General features: G+C 42.7%; 1 protein-coding gene across 1 annotated transcript in view; it reads left to right on the top strand.

Annotated features, from left to right (window-relative positions):
* The first annotated feature begins 1397 nt into the window (after positions 1 to 1397).
* The window catches only part of JAK1 (Janus kinase 1), a 51823-nt gene continuing 33468 nt past the window's right edge, over positions 1398 to 19752 (top strand). Inside the window, exon 1 of the mRNA XM_027651815.1 lies at positions 1398 to 1464. The gene's annotated coding sequence lies outside the window, so the exon portion shown is untranslated. The remainder of the gene's footprint in view (positions 1465 to 19752) is intronic.

A 19752-nucleotide genomic window follows, 5' to 3' on the forward strand; every position in this document is an offset into this window, starting at 1 on the left:
CAGGGTGGGTTTTTTTAAAGACTGATTCAGTTATTAGGACAATTCCCCCAAAAGGCAGTGGCAGATTGGCTCTTCTGTCAGGAGAAAATGCCAGATATGTGTGCGTGTGTGAGAAGGGGGTGGGATGATTTCATTGAACTGAATCATTTTCTGACTGATTTTACTTCCACTTGTGCCGTTTCCTGTGACTTTGACAAGAGTTTGAAACCACAGTGAAGAAACTGGTTTCTTTTCTGTGCAGACAGGAGGATTGTGAATGTCTCCTGGTTTTAGCGTAAACACCAACTTGTTTACACCGGTTCATCACATCAGCTCGAGGGTGGAGATGGGGTTGTGGGGTTTTACAGATGATCCAAGCACACCGGTAGCTCAGACCACACAGCAGACACTGGGCATCTGTGGAGATGACAGCTCTGCCCTTGGCACTGGGGTAAGAAAGACAACCCTGCAAAAAGGCATTAACCTATATTATTAGAGAGTGTCCAATGGGGGGCTGCGAGGATGGGGATGGCTCTGGAGGGGAAGCCGTTTGAGGAGCGGCTGAGGGCGCTTGGTTTGTTCAGCCTGGAGGAGACTGAGGGGAGACCTCACTGAGGTTTTCAATATCCTCATGAGGGGTAGTGGAGGGACAAGTACTGATCTCTTCAGTCTGGTGACAGTGACAGGACCCAAGGGAACAGCTGGAGCTGGGTCAGGGGAGGGTTAGGTTGACTATTAGAGAAAGGTTCTTCCCCTGGAGGGTGGTCGGGCACTGAACAGGCTCCCCAGGGCAGTGGTCACAGCACCAAGGCTGACAGAGCTCAAGGAGCATTTGGACAATGCCCTCAGGGACATGTGCTATTGTTGGGGTATCCTGTGCAGGGCCAGGAGCTGGACTGAATGATCCCTGTGTCTCCTTCCAAGTCAGGATATTTAATGATTTTATGATTCTAAATCCGGCACTGTCTAAGCGGTGTCAAAATATGTATCATAGAATCCCAGAATGGTGTGTATTGGGAGAAACCTTAAAGCTCATCCAGTTTCATCCCCTGCCATGGGCAGGGTCGCCTTCTGCTATCCCAGGTTGCTCCAAGCCCTGTCCAAGCTGGCCTTGGACACTTCCAGGGATGGGGCAGCCACAGCTCCTCTGGATGAGTGTATTGACTGCCGTGTGTTTTTAGATACCTCCTGTCGAACCCCCGGGTGCCGTCCCGGGCTCTGTGCTGACCCCACACACAGAACCCCCTCACACCCACGCTCCCTCCCGCCGCTCCCTCAGTCGGCCCGGCCGGCCCGAGGCACCTCCCCCGGGCGGGCCCTGCCCCGCGCATGCTCCGCGGGCGGTGCCGCCGCGCCGGGACCGCCGCCCTCCGTCCCAGCGCCTCGAGCCGCTCCCGATTCCGCTCCTGATTCCACTCCCGATTCCGCAGCGCGCCGAGCCCCGCGGGGCCGCGGCCGGGCCGCCCCGCCGGGACACACGGAACGGTGAGTGGGTCCGGGCAGGGGGCAGCCGGGCAGGGAGGGCGGTGCGGGCGGCGGGCGCGCTCCCCCGGGGAGGCTCCGCGATGGCCGCGGGGGCGGTGCGGGGCTTTCCCGGCGGCCGCGTCCGGAGTCAGGAGGCGCTGGGTCCCCGTGGCCAGAGGGGCCGGAGCGGGGCCGGAGTCACCGGATTCGCCTTATCAGAGAGGGGCCGGCGCGGGGCCGCTGGTTCCCCTTGGCCAGACGGTGCGGGGCCGCTGGTTCCCCTTGGCCGGACGGTGCGGGGCCGCTGTTTCTCCTTGGCTGGAGGGTGCGGGGCCACTGGTTCCCCTGATCCCGGGGGGCCGATGCGGCTGCGGAGCCGCTGCTCCCCCTTGGCCGGAGGGTGCGGGGCCGTGCGGGCAGCACCGGGCCGGGAAGGGGTGTCAGAGCCACGTTTCGCGGCCGGGCGGGGGAGGCCGGGTCGGTGACAGGAGGAACCGCAATGAAACAGCTCCGGTTGTGGCCGCCGGTGCGTTGGGAGAAGTTCAAAAGTCCCCTGGTGGTCGTGGGTGAGCGCGGACCCGCGAGCTCCTTGTGCAAGGGGAGATCCCGCTGCCTGCCACTGCTGGACAAGCTGCGGGCTTGAAATGTTGATGGTGTCCAGCTGTCGGTCTGGCAGCTGTTCCTCTGTAAGGGACGCTTCTGGGACATCTTTCACCCCCAAGGGAGGTGACAGCCACGATGCAGGGCTGGATATCCGTCACCCCGAGGGACACGCAGGGATGGGGAGCAGATAACCAGCTTTACACCTTCTACAGACACCTGAAATTCTCCTCTGTGTGTGAATGTGTGGAAACATTGCAGTGTTGGATGACGACAGGGAGTTGGATCTTTAAGGTCCCTTCGAACCCAAAACAATCTATGATTCTATAATCGCCTTGAGTTGGGATTTTTAAAATACACGTAGAAAGGTCGTGTATGAGGACAACCAGGACACAAAAGTCTGAAGCACTTCAATAATAATGGAGATTGATGGCAGAAAGACAACATGGCAGTGGCTCAGTGTGGCAGGAGGGGATGGACCCGGCTCTGTTTAAACAAACATGTTTAAACAAACATCGAGTCTGTGCTTAGGAGGATTAAGGGGGTGGCTATTCTGATGAATTAGGGATGGAGGGGTTATATTTTGAGGCATATCTGGAAAGAAGATAAGTGCAGTGCAAGAAGGTTTGAGGGGCTTTTTTGTGATTCTTTTAGTGGGTAGGAGATGGCAATAATTCAGAGTTGTGTCGCTTTTTAAACTTCACTTCAGTTGACCCAATTTTGCTCGTAGAAGATTCCCTGTAGTTTTATTCTTGAGCAGGATGGATGTGCTTTGGTACCCCTTTATTTGGGCTGCTGCAGCTCAGTATTAAGTTCAGTTTTGACCTTATAAGGGGACTGGAAGGCATTTCCTCCTGGCACTTGTTTTTAAAACACACAGGAAGTTGCACCTTGATCTGTGTTAGGTGACACTGAGACAGGTGCTTTGAAATGCAATGCCAGCTGAGGACATGCTGCTCTTTCTGAGCCAACAACAGATCACATCAGTCTCTTGCTGTCGTTTGTGGTCTTAAAAGTTAGTGATCACAGGCTGATTTTACAACCATTTTTGTCAGTACATGTTTAGTGATTCAGTTGTTAAAGATCTTATTTATCAAAGTATCTGCAAGCTGTTTGCCCCAAAGCCCAATGGCACAGAGACTATAATATCCTCATACACCACAAAACTGCAGGTATTTGGCCTTTGAGAAAGGTTGGGTGAAAAGCTTGTAAAATCTAGGGCGAGGGGGTTTAAATTTGCACTAGAATATAAACACAGAACTGGAACAACTTAACTCCTGGAAGGCTCTGCACTGAGAAAGTATATCAGAATTAATTGCAAAGTGGCCTTTCTGAGAGGTAAATCCTGAGCTGTTTCTGTATGCCCAAATTGTCTGTTCAATGAATTTATTTAAAAAAAACAAATGGGAAGCAAGATCTGGAGAGAATATCTAGTACAAAAGCTTTGGAAAGCAAAAAGCTGAAGTGCACCTGAACAGCCACAGGCCAAACTCAGACGGTAAAATCAACATTCTTTTTAAACTCATTTTTCCCTCTGTCAGACAGAGTCTACAATTTTGACTTTAATTCTTTTGCCTTACCTTTTGGGGGGGGCTGGGAGTAAGCCAGAGTTCTTGACTGGAAGAATAAGTGATACTAATTCTGTAAGTTTAGACAGACATTTCTGGAGTAGTTTATTCTTGCAAATAAAGACTGAATTCAGAGAAACCAGCTTCCCTTTTTTGTGTAGAGTGGAAAAATCTTTCTGTTTTCGCAGGCTTCATCCTGACAGTGATGCCTGTGAAGAGCTTCACCTCTTTCCTACTGCTTTACTCCCAATCCTCCCTGGCTTTGGGGGTGAAACACCGTTTTCACCTGCAGGACTGCCCTCAGGTTTTGTGGTGCCTTGCTGGTGCCTGATTTGGCACGAGGAAGAGATGCTCAAAATACAGCAGGAACCCACATGGAGAATCCTGGACTCCCTATGCTCAAAATACAGCAGGAACCCACATGGAGAATCCTGGACTCCCTATGCTCAAAATACAGCAGGAACCCTCATGGAGAATCCTGGACTCCCTAGCTGTGTTGGGTGTGAATTGCAGCAGAAAGAGCTGCTCTGTGTTTACATAAAGAGGAAGGTGTTTGCGTTGTTTGAGAGGTCAAAGCTTTCACACATAAAAGCAAACCCTAAGGACTGGTTTGTATTGAGGCGTGAAAAGGGTTGTTAGGAGAATCTCTGAACCAGAAATCAGGCTGGGAAGGGAGGTTGTGGAGGGAAGACTGAGCTGGGTCTTGGTTCCTGGCTTGTCTCACTTCCAACAGCAATTAAAAATGACAAAATGTTTTCGTCTGGATGAAAAAATGGCAATATTCATGTTGTTCTTTTGTAGCCCATCCAAGAGTTTGCAATTCCACAAAGATCGGGCATTATTCCTGTAAACACACGAACTGCTCTCGATCTTAAAAGCACTTAAAGTGCAATTAGGTTTCAGGTGTGGGTAATGGCCAACACTTGCTGGATTGATAGAAAATGGCTTTGGCAGTTCAAGTATATAATTCATGCAGTTAATGCTCTGGAATAAAGCTTTTTCATGGGCTGATACTACTCCATTTTACTCCTGGGCTGAGGCAGATGTGCTTGAACTTCATCAAGAAGAGAAGTGGAGTCTCAAAAAAACAGCATTTTGGGATTTTTGGCAGCTAAATTGTCACATCCACCTATTGCTGTAGTTTCTGTGCAGTACAGGAAGTGACAGATGAGGGGGATTTTTCTGTTCCCTTGTCTTTACCAGCACTTTAGGTATCCCATCCAGGATTTGTTTTACACAGTCATCTGATCCTTTAAAAAAACTGAAACAATGCTGCAAACTGCTGGAAAGAGAGATTTCTGATGCTTTTCTTGGGCAAAATGGTTGCAATTTCTCTTGACTGAAATTGGAGAAGGGAGGAAGTATAATTTAGTGGTTTTATTGTCCTGGCCTGTTGCGAACAGGTGGGTTTTTAAGGAACAGGTCCTGACAGTTTTCTTCACGCTTGTAAAACTACAAAATTTTGCTGGCTCCAGTAATTCTTGGTTTTTTTTCTTGAGCTGGTTATATAAATGTAATATAAGTTGCATAACTTACAGAAAAACTGAGCTACAGGAAACTGGAAGAGCAGCGTCAACATGGCAGATAAAGTCTGTACCAGTTACCCTTTTACAGGGGGTGAGATGTTTGATAACAGTGACATGAATGTTCTGTGATTAGGAATATGCTTTGAAACTACTGGCACATAGAATTATTCTGTTAGACTTCTTTTCCCCTCCTATGAAATGTAAAAGCTAAGATAGCGATTAGAGGAAAACAACTGGAAGTCAATGGAAAAGCAAGGGATTTATACATCACCGTGAAAGGTGGTGAAAGCCTGGGAAAAATGAAATTGGAGTTTTTGTTTGAGGAGGAACTAACCTGCAGAGTAAGATTGTGAACAAGTGCAGTTATAGCTGCCAAAGAGTGGTAAAATTGTTTGCAATTAAGTGTTGTTATTGATCAGGTGATCTGATCATAAACAGCCTTCTGGAAATACAACATCACTGCTCTGCTGTAGCTCTGGAGCTCCCAGAGCAACACCAAGGGCTTGCTAGTAAAGAATAAACCTTTACAAGGCTTCAAGACACTCATCAGTCATAAATCCATGTGCCTGCTTGCTTTGCTTTATGACGTATTTTGGACTTGTAATCCTTTGAAATGGGGCTGCTGCATAAAGGAGATACTGCTAATAAATGAAATAAATTCAGTATTTAATGCCAGGAGTGCAGACTTTGGTTGCCTGTGTGTGCACTGGAGGAGGGGACACAAAAGTAAGGAAGCAGTCTGCAGGGGAATAAACACATGAAGCTGCCTGAGATGGGCTCAGAAGCCTTGGAGCTGTTTAACCTCAGCTGTGTCACTGGCCAGGGCCTCACTTTGGCTACACAGCCTCTTTATTCCCTCAGCAAGTTTCTCACTCTCAGATGCTATATTCCATCCCCTGTCTCCAAAGGCTTAATTCCCTTTGAAACACAAAACCTGGCAACTGCTATTCCTGCTTCCAGGAGAAAACTCCTAAAGGACGATTTGCACCTTCCTCAGACTGTGGTACACAATGTCCCTTGTTTGCAAAGCGAATCTGAGAGGAGCTTTGGCTTTTGAGGCACCAGTGTATGAATATTGTTCAAAATTTTAGCAGTTCTGGAGTCCAAGTGCTGTTTAAGCTGTTTCTTCAGTGTTTCTTGTCATTTCCAGCTATTCCAGGACTGAGTGGAATCTGGTTTGCTCATCAGGAGGCTAAGTTGCAGTTTAGCAGGGTATTGAAATACTAAATACCCTTAATAATTGCCCTTCAATCTGGGGTATATTGTAGCAAAATAACTTCATTTGTCTTTCACTTCAGATCTTTAAAACTACTTCATTTTACTGGCTGGAAGATGAGATTGAGGTAATACTGACTCATGTTGTTTGGAACAGGAAAAAAATTGTTGTTCAAGCTAGATCTGGGATAAAACCCTTCCACCTTTCTTGTCCTGAGGAAGGACAGATCTAAACCTTCTACTCTTTTAGATAAGGAAAATGAAGCAGATCCATGACTGGGACAGAGGAGGGAGGAGAGGGAACACTTGCAAGCGGTTTGTTTGTATATGGACTCAGTTTTTCAGGAAATGAATTTGGCAGAAGTAACTTTTCTGTTCATTTTGAGACACCAGCAGCACAAAGAGATATATTAAACAAAACAAACCTTAAAAACTTTGGCATTTGTGCAGTCTAAATGACTTCCTGTTGCTTGCCATCCATAAAATACCTGTCTCTACACTCCTCTGGATTTTATTAAAGTATGATAAGAAATTCAAACAGGAGTTTTGTTTCTGTGGTTTTTTGGCTTTCTTTTTTTGTTTGTTTGGTTTTGTTTTTTTGTTGCTTTGTGTTTGTTTTTTTGTTGTTGTTTTTGTTTTTGGGTTTTTTTTGTAGTGGTGTTGTTTGTTGTTGTTTTTTTTAATTAATATATTATTTTTAGGGCATTAGATGTTTAAAAAAAAATTAAAGGTAGTGCCTAATTTAAGTGCTGCCTTAGGCTCAGGCTTTCATAGTTAAATCTGCTGTTTTGCATGGGTTGATTTTTTTTGTCCCTATGGTGTCAAGCTCTTACATCTTAACTCCTGTGTGGAAAAAGTGTGGCCACCCTCAGTTCTGAGGTTTTTGATCAAAACCAACTCTAAGCTGGCACTTGCAGTTCGCTTTGTATAATGTCTTGTACACTCAGTGTTTCGTGTTTACTGAAGATGCACAAGAAATAACCTTTCACTTCCTGAACACTTCTATATTTCACTTTTCCTCAAAGCATGGCAAAACAGACACTAATAGTTTTGAAATTGCCAGGACCTGTGTGTTTAGAGAGTTTAAAAGTTCAAGAGGAACCAGAATGATCAGCAAGCCTGACCTGTGTGCATCACACCTTTATGTATCAGCCTGTGTTGTCACCCTTTACAGCTCTGTCACATGGGCTGGAACACTCTATTCTGCAGGAATTATCCTCTCTGAAAACAAAATATTACAGTTTGTTTTTTCCTGCTATTGGTTTGTGTTGCATTTGTATTAAATTCTATTTTTTTTAATTTGGATCTTCTACCATTCTTTCTTGCTCTTAATACTTAAGCAGAGAAGGTGCATTTGAAGTACTGAAGTTATTGAAGTAACAGCTGTAATTGCCACACTCAGCACATGCCACCTTCCACTTTTTCTAATGGACAAGTCCATTTGAGTTCTACAGGCTGTAATGGACACCATGTGCTTCTGATATGGTGTTATAACCTTATAACTTCTCTGTAAGAAGCCTCAGTGTCTGATTTAAATGTCTTTTATTTGACTTACATATTGATTTTTAGAAAGACTCTTAATAAGTCTCCCTCCTGAAGATGGGGAATAGTCAGGAGTTCATCCAGATTCTGAAAAGTGCTGTCTGGTCAGAGAGAAGGAGCCTGTCTGATCCCTGGTTTTTGGTCATTGCCAAACTTGTCCTTGCATTCTTTCTGCTGCATCATCACCCTCATGAAGGGAAAATTGAGGTTGTGTTTATTGATGATACAGGATAAACCCCTGTGGATGTTGTACCCAAATGCAAGTGAACTGGCATGAGCTTTGCCAGCTGGGAATCTCCCCTGGAAACCTTTGTTTTACCACCAGCATCAAGTGGAAAAAAATTGGCTTGTGTTGTTTTATACCAGCAATTGTTTTAGTAGTAATTAATGTCCTTGAACAACTTTCGTACAGTTGTGGGATTGATTAATAGGGGAGAGCCTGGGTTTGATTTCACTGTCACAGCCACATGGGGTAAAGAGAAAGGACATATGGGGATAGCTGACTTGGAGCTGCGTTTTTACAAAAGAACAGCTATCTTCTGCCAAGTTTAAAAAAAAAAAAAAAGTCCTGTGGGTTTTAGTCCTTTCAGCTTCCTGTCCATGTGACTTACAACCCGCCAAGTTACAGCTATATAAGCAAGATACATCAGCAAACAGACTTGGCTTAAAAAAAAGGCAACTTCTAAATCCTGAATGCTCACCATGTGCCAGCACAGCCTTAAACAGCTAAAACCTGAGGTGCTGATCATATTAACCTGGCTGTGTAATTAACTTGACTGATTGACTCTTCACCTTTTGTTGGTATCAGGTGAATGTTTACCTTCCAGTTAAAGCCTGTGGTACCTCCAGGTTTAATCACACCACGTTCTTAGAAGTTTGCTGTGGAATTAGGTGAAAAATAAGCCAAGGTTTTTCTTGGCCTGTGGTGTGTGTGCGGAGGGAGGAGGCAGCAGTGTGGCTGGGGTGTCGTATCGGCGAGGCCGTGTTGTGGCACGTCACCCCTTGGGTTGAGCAACCAGCTCTGAGGGACATCTCAGCTCCTCTGAGGGACTCCCATCAGCTTCCTGCAGGGATGTGTGAACTTGGACACTGTGCTGTGAAAATCCTGTGTAAGAAACACTAATATTCATCAAAGTGGAAGCAGCTTAACTTCATGATATCACCCAGCGTACAACACAGAACATTTCTCCTGCCTTGCACCACAGGCTGTACCTGTTGATGTGCTTTGTGCATCATTTATCACTCAGAGAGACATTTATATAGAACCACCCTCTCTGTGTACTTAGAGAGTTTATTTTACATGACAGGGGCAGGACCTGCCAACCTGTAAATCTGTGGCAGAACTCTGCCTCTGTAGAGAGAGAAACTGGATGCTGCATTACAACCCCTCTTGGGATTGTTTCATGCTTTGTCTGATGAACAAATTTCTCAGGGCTTCTTCAATTCATTAAAAATTTCTTGCTTGATAAAATTTAACTAGCAGTTAAACTGCTGTGCTTGTTTGTGCACATATATGCTTTATCTTCAGAGTTCTGTACAAGTTCAGTTTTGCACAGACAAATTGGTACCTATCAGTGACATTGAGTAATTACATAAAGAACTGAATTTGTCCAAGCTTTCTGGTGAGTTCAGCCTTGGAAGTACAGCTGAGATGCAGATCACTCTTCCTGATAATTTTGGTGAAAGTCAAAGGTTTTCTATCAGAACTGCAACTTTTGCCAGGCAGAACCATGCAAAATAAGACTTAACACATGTTTCAGCTCACAGTTTGGAAGCAATTTAATCTGAACTTGTTCTGCATTTAGGGCCAAGACAGCTGGCAGATATGCACATGACCACTTGAGATGTTCCATTTGGGTGGTATTTGCACTCTCCCCACAACCAAACCATGCGTGCTTCCTTTTTTTCCCGGTAAAGACTGATGACCACCAGTAAAACGGTACCATCTTCACCAGGCTCTGCTGTACAAAGCATGTGCATCTGCTCGCAGCTAGAGTCACTTGAGAAATGTTTTAGGGTCTCTCCTAATGACTGAGTTATGCTTTAAATGAAAATCCTCTCTCTTCAGTATGGTTTAGAAGAAATGGCCTTTCCCACACCATTTCAGGGTGTTTGCTGTTGTTGCTCAGTTTTAAGAGACAGGGAAAGCTGAGAGTAGTTAATTAGCAGGCAGAACTGCTACAATGATCCATATCTTTTAAACAAATGCATGGTTATGGTCCTATAAAGCTGTTCTACATGGTGTGTACAAACACTAAGGTATAATTTGCTGATCCCCAGCCAAAGGCTTAAGAAACAGCTTAATATCTCTGTTATATCTCTATGTTAATAGCGCTTAAATTTTTAGGACTTAATTTAGAATCAAACCTTTAAGGGTAGGTGATATGGCACTCTGCTCCCATTATAAAATGTGCTAAAATTCCCTTTCTCCCCTCTGTCTCAGTTTCATCCATAATTAGGAGTGAGATAGAAAATGTCTTTTAAAGGTTTGGGAGGAGAAGGTACCTTGTGAGAAGTCAGTGAGATGATGTGGAGAAGCCCAGTGTGGTAGGTGTTCTCTAGGTGTCAGAGCTCTGCAATGAACTGGTGACTCAAAACTGTTGTAGACTTGGCTCTGCTTGGAATTTGCATACTGAGCCTCACAGAATTTTCTTAGTTTACAGCTGAGCTTTGTCTCCTGCTTTAATTTGCATTTGATCCTGATAATTTCCAGAAGCTAAAAAAAATTAACTGGTGTATTTTTTTCATGAGTGATGGAGGGGCTCAGACCAATTAATTTTGCAATAATTCTGTGTTCTGTGTTCTTTCTTCTTTCATTTTGTGGCTGTGTCTTGTTTTAAGTCACAGGCACTGGCTTGAGGAAAAGAAAAGTGGTAATTTGATCTCAGTGTGGTTTTTATAAGTCAAAAGGTCATCTTATGCTTAAGAAAACAAATAATTTGTACGCCAAACAGTTCTTTCATGATTAAGAGGCTTGAGTATTGATGCAATGCTTTAGTAATAAATAAATTTTAATAAAATTAGCACCTTTTAACGTGTATCTATAGTTGGATTTATTGCCAGATTGAATTCAGTCCTGTTGATAATAACTAGAAAGGAATGGCTGTTACTGGAATATCTGGAATTCTTACTCTGTTTCTCTTGCCACATCTGTTTGCTCTCATATTACAGTAAACAGAAAAGAATCTCCAAGATTTAAAAATTGTGAGTTTGGCTTCTATAATTCTTAATTAAGCTTTCATCATTCCCAGCTAAAATGGCAGGGTGGCTCTCTCAGAGTTTTTGTCAAAGGCATTTTTCATTTGTGGAAGATGTTCCTGCCCACGGCAGGGGGTTGGAATGAGATGAACTTTAAGGTCCGTTCCAACCCAAACCACTCTGGGATTGTATAATTCAGGATTTTAGTTTAAGCATGTGATGAGAACTAGCAGAAAACAAAGTTTAAAGCAGCCTAAATGAAGTCCTTTGCTCTGGTTTCAGTGACTTCTGGTCACAATCCATTAACTCAGAGTTCCTTGGGACAAAAATAAAAAGCAGTGTGGTATTTCTGGTGTGTTTAACACTTAACAAATCAGATCTTTTAGTATCATCAAAGGAAAAAAATTCAGAGCAATTTTTCTGAATCTCTCTTGAATATCTAAGGGTACTTTTATTTCCCGTAAGGAAATAGTGCCACACAGATTTCCCTCTCTTTGCAGGTCTTAGGAATTGAATTCTACTCAGGGTGATTTTGTGGAAAAGCTTTGTGGCCTTTTTGCTCAAATTCAGGTGAATTTGCTCATGAGAATGTTTTTTACATGTCTTGTTCCACTAGATTTTCAGATTTTCTAAAGAGATGAATTGTACAGTGAACACTGAAGGGGGGATAAAAATAGACAATAGACCAACAACATGCTATATTTTTAAAATTTATTTCCCCTTAAGAATGAGGGAAATTATTTTCCTTCTCTTTACATGTGTCTAGGATGGTATGGAGAGATGCAGAAGATGGTTTTTAACTGCAAAAGACCTTGTATGTAAACATAATCGCTGCATATGCACAGAAATCACATACATAAAAATAAGTGTTGGCTTTCTGATTTCTGGTTAAGTACAACTGAGGTGGATTGAGCCGTTTGAGAGAATAAACCAATCTTACCTTGGGACAGAAATATCAAGACAAAAATGCAGTTTGGTTGCAGCCAGATTTCCAGGTTGTAAGACACAGAAATATTTTGATTACTGGTTTGAAAAGCAGGTAGTTCATGTGGTAATTCCCAGATTGCTTCAGAAAAGTGCTGGGGGGTTGATATGTCCAAGTTACCATAGGAATTACAGATAATTTTTTCTCAAAAAGAAAAAAAAAAAACAAACAACTAGTAGAGATGACTTGTAACTAATTTTTATGAGTTCTGTCCGAAGATAACTTTTCAGTACAGATCTGCTTTGTGAAACTAATATTTATTTCATGTTAACTAAAAGTCTTTCAATGTACAAGGTTAAAAAACAAGTTTTTTTGACTAGTCTTTAAATTCTGAAACTATTCAAGCACTGTTTTTTTTTTTTTAATATGCTGATGCATTTTGAGTTGGTTTTTCATGGGATAACAACGTTCTGGCAATTACAGTGACAGGGCAGTGGGTTTTAGCCTCCCTAAAATCTGGAGGCTTCTGTAAATGAGGAGTGATTCCTGATGTGGGATTGCTGGTTATTGTAAGGGCTGAACAGTTGAAGACTGGGGATAAACCAACAACATGGTGAAATTGGAAAGAGCTTTTGTTCTTAAGATTCCTGCATGTTAACTCAGAAATTTAGTTGCTTTTAAGGACAGAAAAAAGGAAGTGCTTTATGGAGAAAAGAATTTAGAGTTAAGAGCCATTTTGGACAGCTGGGCTGTGGTGTCCTCAGCATTAAGTGTATGCACTGTGCACCTTCAGCTTTTATTTCTCATTATTTTCTCCTGAATTGCATGTGCTTTAACAGCCAGATTTGCTCCACAAAGCTTTTTTCCCCGAGTAGAATTTGTATGGAGTGTTCCCTACTGCAGTTAAATATTTATTGTTCAGAATAGCTGCACTGTGGTATTTGCAAATTGGCTGCAGACTTGAAGCAAATCAGGGAATGTCCAGATGCTTTATAAAAGTTCCTTTTCTCCATAGTTCTTGCTTTGGAAATTCAAGGCTTTGGAATTGTAATTGTAAACCAACCAATTTCATCACAGTGTATAAAAAAGGGGGAGAGGTGTGATTTGAAGTGCCTTAGACTTGACTCTCTCCTTCTCTTTTTTTTTCCCCACTCTGTCTTTCCAGATTTCCTGACTGTGGGGTTCGCTGAAGGACCTCCCTCACAGCCCTTCTTTTCCAGCTGTTTTCACCCCTCTGCATTTTTTCATTTGTAGAAATACGAAAATATTGAAATTAGAACCAAGTCTTTGCAGCAAATATCGGATTCTAAGTTTGCCTCCCTCCCCCCCACCAGAAAAAAAATTTAGAAAATTTTGTGTCTCATGGTCTCTTAGACACAAAATGTCTTTGTTAGTTCTGGTATCGAGTTCGAAAGGGGAAATACGAACCCCCAATTTTAGAACACAGTTCCTGTTTTTCTGACTTGACAGTTTGAGCTCAGACTTTATTGCTTCTGGTTTTTGTTAGTTTTGGAAGCAGGCAAATACTGTTTGATAGTTTAGCAAATGGGTTAGACTGGGCATAACATTTCTCTGTCCTCTCTTTCTTCTGAGTTACGGTGAAAACTTCACCCAGACTGGTCATGTTATGCTTTTTCTGGCAAAGGAGAGCAAAGAGGGGTATTTTTTTAAGGCTAACCCACCATGACAGAGAAAAAATTATTATAATTATAACTACTCTATTAGGCATGAGGTACCTAATAGAGTAGTTCAAGTATAAGACTCAACAACCTGTGACTTCCATAAAATATGAAGTATTTTTCTTAAAGGTTTCAGGAGAGTGATTCTCCTCCTGTGTTTTCTTTTCCCTTGATGTCCAAAAAAGTCACTCAACCCCAAAAAAACCATACTGTTGGTATTTTGTCAGTGAGAAGGGAAGATGTAATAAAAACCTGACATAACTTCTGAAGGATATAAGTGATGATTAACTATAAGATTATAACATTAACTCTATGATTTGTTACCACTGGCCTCTCTTCTTCCCTTTGTCATTTCCTTAAGATCTCTTTTAAGGCATAAGCATCAAAATTAAGTTATTTGGGTTGGAGGATATTGCTGCAATTCTGGCAAAGACTTTGGTTTATATGATTTTTGAGCACATAAATAGTTCTGGAGGTCTACTTATATATACAAAATATACAGGATCACATATTACCACCTATAGTGTCTATACATGTTATATTAAACAGATTATAATTGCTATCTGATTAACTTGATTAGTCTTGATTAAATTGTACATCTGTTCTGATGGTTTTGTAATGGTTTTTCTGTTCTTCTCTGTTGTGACTGTAAATGTACAGTCAAAGTATAAAAGTTACTAACTTAACTATTGTGGAAATTCCCTATATGTGACCACTAGTTCCTGTAAATAAGATGAAGACTTGCTTTAGGAGGGTTTTTCTCTGGTTTTTGGGGGGGTTGAACGAAGAATGACAGAGATACTGCATTCAGAGAGACTGTCTGCACAACTTTTGGGTTTCCAAGGAGAATGGGCAACTCAGCAACTCCCTGTCTTAGGGGGCAACTCAGTAACTCGATGTTTTAGGGGCAACTCAGTAACTCAGTGTGGCTGCGGCTGAGAGGGAGAGAGGGTAAGAAAGTGTTTCTGAAGTGAGATGCTTGGTAATGGCCAGTGGAACTTTCAGAGAGTGATAAATCCTTAATTTTTAGCCCTTTTTAATATTGGCTTTCGATCCTTTTGTAGCATAATCCTATGACTCATTTTCTTAAAAATGATCACTGAAGTTTGAAAGGACCTGTAGAGAATTGTGATGACCCAGAGGTCTCGAGACTGGCGGTGGTGTCCAGTGTGTAAAGCTGGAGCTGTCACAGCCAGACTGGGAAAGTAAAGCCAGGAGGGCTTTGGGGTGAGTCAGACACGTCTGAGTCAGTGCTAAAAGCCATTGAACAAGACTGTCCCGGCTTAGCTATTTTTAATATTCGCTTACTCACATTTACTGTACTAAGCTCTTTACAGGAAAGGTAGTTAAAAGCTGTAGTAAGCTCTTAAAGCCACTTTTTGTGGCAGCAGCTTGTTCAATTGATTTGGAGTGATGTCTTCAGCCCTGCTTTTTCTGAGCTTTTAAGGTCTTAGCATAATTCTTGGTGTGCTTGATGCTCCCAGAAGTGCTGCAGTCCAATATTCACATCATTGCCTCTGGACCTACTGGGATAAATTGGCATCAGGGCCAGACCTTACAACCGGATCTGAAGTGGTGAGGAGCAGCTTGGTAGTACCTAAATGTGCTTTTCTACCTCACCAGGAAGTCTGTTTCATAGGCAATAAATATTTTGCAGATATGCAGTAATTAATGTCCACACTCTGGTTCTCTTTTCAGATTATTAACACAAATTCTTACAGACTCTTCAAGAAATGCTGTGAAGTTCAGGTCCAATATAATATAGGTAGATTTTATTTGTTCCTGTAGGAAGTGAGTAGTTTAAATATATATTAAAGGGTTTGTTCCTTGTCAGCCAAAATGCTCATTCATTATTCACCCCTTAATTGTCTCTTTTGCCTGAGAACTGCTATCTTTATTCATCATCTTAATGAAGGAGTTCGCAATAGTTTCATAAGGGCTGTGATTTAATATATGAATAAAATATTCTAGAGGTTTAACCACAAGGGAATATCCAAGTCTCAGCTTTTGTGTTGTAAACCCCTGTTTTCAAATACACATATATTGTTTATTTTATGTATGACAATATATACTATATTATAATATATAATTATATATAATTATATATAATTATAATGATATTTGATATGTTATAATATATAATATATTATTTACATAGTCCTTAGGGTGCTGCCCTTCCCATAACAGCACATGGAGCTCTGATGGCCAGTGAGGTACAGCCCTGTCTCCTTTCTTTATGTTTCTTTATATTGCCTTCTTTACAGGTATTCTTTACTTATTTACAGACGGTTCCAGCTGTGTTTGAAGGAGAAGGAAGTTTAGCAGGTTGCTTGGGGTGTGTGTGTGATGGAGTTCAGTGGTGGCTTCCTGTTTACTGCTGCTGAGTGAGGAGCAGGAGAAGATGCAAGAGTGGCTTGTGGATTCACTGCAGCCGTGGGTTGGGATGTTTGCAGTGGAATCCATTTGCTGGCTGGAAGTCACTTTTCCTGCTGCTGAAAAATTTCCTGCTCACAGCCAAGTTCCTTGAGCTTCTTGTTGGCACCTGAGCTGGGAAGGGTGGTTTGGGGTCCTGGTTCTTCAGCCCAGAGGTTGTTTGGTTGAGTGTGGATAAACTGGGCCTGCTGGAGCTGTGGAAGCTGAGAGGAGTTGTGTTATCAGCCTTGTGGGAAGAAAGGCTGAGCTGTGGCACGTGCAGCTGGTATCCTGGGACTCCTCAGAGCAGGAGAGGCCCAAAGATCTGTTGGCGTTGGTCCTGCATCCAAAGCTGCTCTTGGGAGAGAGGGAGGGAGAGCTGCAGCTGAGCAATATGCTCTGAGCTTCTTGGGAGCTGAAATCAAATTATAACTGGACTGAGAAGTGGAATGGCCACAAACATTTATGAAACTGCTCTTGCCCAAAGCTGGAAATTGAGAAACAGTGAACTCCTGTCAATTTTCGTAGTATAAAGATAGTACTGAGAATGCAGGTAGACACCTGGAAAGGAATTCCTCTCATAATTTTTTATTTTGACAAGGCCTTATTCTGAAATATAGAGTATATGTTGGAAATTGGGGTATTTTGCAGCTTCCATGCATTGTATAAGACTCACAGGAGGATGATTCTGGTGTTAAAGACCACGAAGTTACCAGGCAGCAACTGCAGAAATGGCACTGGCAAATGTTTTCTAAAAAGAGAGAAATCAGTGAATTGTAAATAAACATGGGATGATTCACCCCTGCCAGAATTTTGTAGAAGAGGTAAGTTGGATTGTTAAACTGGAAGAGGGGTAAGACTTTCTAGAGCAGGAAAGTCCTTTGAGTGCCAGGTTGGAGTTGTTCAGGGTGAGATCCTGTGGTTACCACACCTCTGTGTCAGATGGGAAGTGTAGTAGAGTCTGTCTGGGTATGGGACCAAACCATCAGCGACAGGATATTTGTGCAATCTGCAGTACAAACTCTCAAATCCAAAACCCTGCAGGACTCCCCAGGGAAATGAAAGCAAAGTCCCACTGCTCACCATTGTACTCTGAAGTCACTGACGTGTCTCAGCACCCTTGAACCACTGTTGACACAATTCTCTGAGGCAAATATGTAAAATTTACTCCTATTTAGTCTAGTTAAAAATAGCATATGTATTTGTCCAAGAGATTGAATGAATTGAGTGTAAATATTTGGTTTGCTTGACAGGGCAATACTGGGATACAGCTCATAGTTGACAGAAGACTCACATCAGCAATCCTCTTAATTGTAGCAACCGCACCACTCCAAGCCAGAGCATCCACAGTTAAACTGACCAGTGAAAATTTACTGGCTGGAAATAATTGTTAGAGCTTTGGGTGGTTGAAAAAAATCCATAATTGTGTATATGGTCTCTTGAAGCACCGTGTGCTGGGCTCAGATCATCAGCTCAAGTACGTGCAGGCTGGGGAAATGCTGTTTCTAGGTGGTGGTGGTGGAGGACAGGACTGGATTTTCAGGTTCCTTCCTGCAGAACAAGCTGCTTGTGGCAGAGTCTGCTGTGCTTAAATACTAAATTGTCGGTTGCTTTGGTTGTCTCAGGAGATAAAACTGATACCAGAACAACAACAGGGTGTTCCTCTGTTTCAAGCAGAAAACAAGTCTTAGATAAGACTTCAACTGCAGCAGTTGGCAGCTGGGCCTCCAGAACATCAGGCTGTTCTGTGTTCTGAAGGAGAATCCATATGAAACCATGGAGGATGTGGGCTCTCTTAGTGTCCAAAGGAGCCAGTTCAGGCTCTGCTTTTGGGTCACCGAAGGATCCTGGTTATTTGGCAGAGCTCAAGTTGTTGACTGGGACAACTTTCTAAATAGCTTTATTTGGCTTTCACCAACTGCCTTACTTTGTTTCAAGTGGCTTCTGCCTGAATATCAAATACTTGTATTTGATTTTTGGGAGGAAAAGAGCCTGCAACTGTGAGAAATTGTGATTTTTTTTTCCCCCCCAATTTTTGTTGCAGTTGGGATCAGAGAAAAAGAATCTGTACCATGTTATTTCTTTATTATCTTTACAGATGATATTTAGGGCTTAGCTCCTGTTTTTAAAGTAAGATAGACAATGTAAGGATTCAGACTAGGCAAAATAAGGATTCATTAAAACCTGAGAATATAAAAGTAATTGCAAGCAAACCGAAGTATATCCTGGAGGAGAGTTCACTTCTCTAGATTAGAATCTGCAGTTTAAAGAGACAAGTTTAGATGCAGATGTGAGATCCCTGCTCAGGCAGAGAACAGACTTGGAAACCTCATCTGCCCTACTTCAGATTTCTGTCTCAGGATAAGATAAAATGCATTCTTGGATTTAATTGTCTGGATTGGCAGTGAGAGGAGGACACAGTCTCTTGCTCAAAGGCAAACATCTGCATTTAGCCAGATGTGTGGGAACATGGCAACATGCAGGTACTGCCAGGGTCCTCTCTCAGCTCTGGCTGGAAAACCTGTTTTGAACACCCGTTCTTTTTGAACAACCCTTTTACCTGAGGCCAAGGTGAGCCCAGGGCAGTGCAAGCTCCTAATGCAGGTGTTCCCATACTGCTTATTCCTGAGAGAAGAGGTGCTTTGCTCTTTGAAAAGATCAGTGTGTGCCTCATTGCTTTTCAGAGACTAAAAATAGACTGATTTCAAGTTTTATCACTGCGATCCTTTTTCTCCAAATGTCCATTTAAACACCATTCTCCATATTCTTCTCTCTTCCACACAGTTGCAGCCACTTCAAACCTTTGGGTTTGAAGCACATGAAGTCCTTAGGGATGAGGCTCCAGCAAGGCACAGCAGTCCTTGCAGGTACCTTGTGGATGAGCTGACCCTCTGCGTGCCCCAGGAAGCTCCAACCTTAGGGACATGGTGAGCAGAGCAGATAATAAGCCCAAAAAATCCATTAAATGGACTTCCAAGTGGGACTTGAATGTTGCTCTCATTTTGCTTCAGACAAGTCAATTAAGTAGTCCCAGTTCCTTCCTCTGGCTAATAGGGATAAATGTCTTTACAGCTACCCATGAATACAGGGGTTCTCTGGTGATCAGTCAATAACAGAAGGTAATTGCTGGGTGTGTTTATCCCAACAGATAGACAATAAAAGAACTGCATTTCCCACTTGTATTAAAAATTATGTCTCAGTGGCAGCAAATATTTCTCATCTCCAGTCACACACATTCTCTGTAAAATGCACAGACGTGTGAACATGCCAGTGGATACTGTGCTGTTGAGAAGTAGCTGCTTAAATTAAAAGCTTGAAAATACAATTAGCTTCAAATAGCAGTGTCGCAATTTGACTTTGGATTTCCTTTCTGGGGGCTGATCTGCTTTCTGGTCTCCATAATGGTGGCGAGGGCCAATAGGAGATGAACTTTAAATGCATTTATTGCTTTTAAATGCATTTAATTTATTTAATGGATTTAATTGGGTGGTGAAATGTGAGAAAGCAACTGTCAGGCTGCTGGTGCAGCACAGTGGGGAACAGGTCCACTGTGAGTGTGCAGCTCTCGTGTCCCAGTGTAGCGATCTTGTCCCCAGGTGCCACATGTGGAGGCAGAAGTGGGATTGTCAGGGGCCTCTTGGGGG

The sequence above is a fragment of the Corapipo altera genome, unplaced genomic scaffold (assembly GCF_003945725.1).
Source record: "Corapipo altera isolate COAL_440 unplaced genomic scaffold, ASM394572v1 57, whole genome shotgun sequence".
In the NCBI taxonomy this organism is placed as follows: Eukaryota; Metazoa; Chordata; class Aves; order Passeriformes; family Pipridae; genus Corapipo; species Corapipo altera.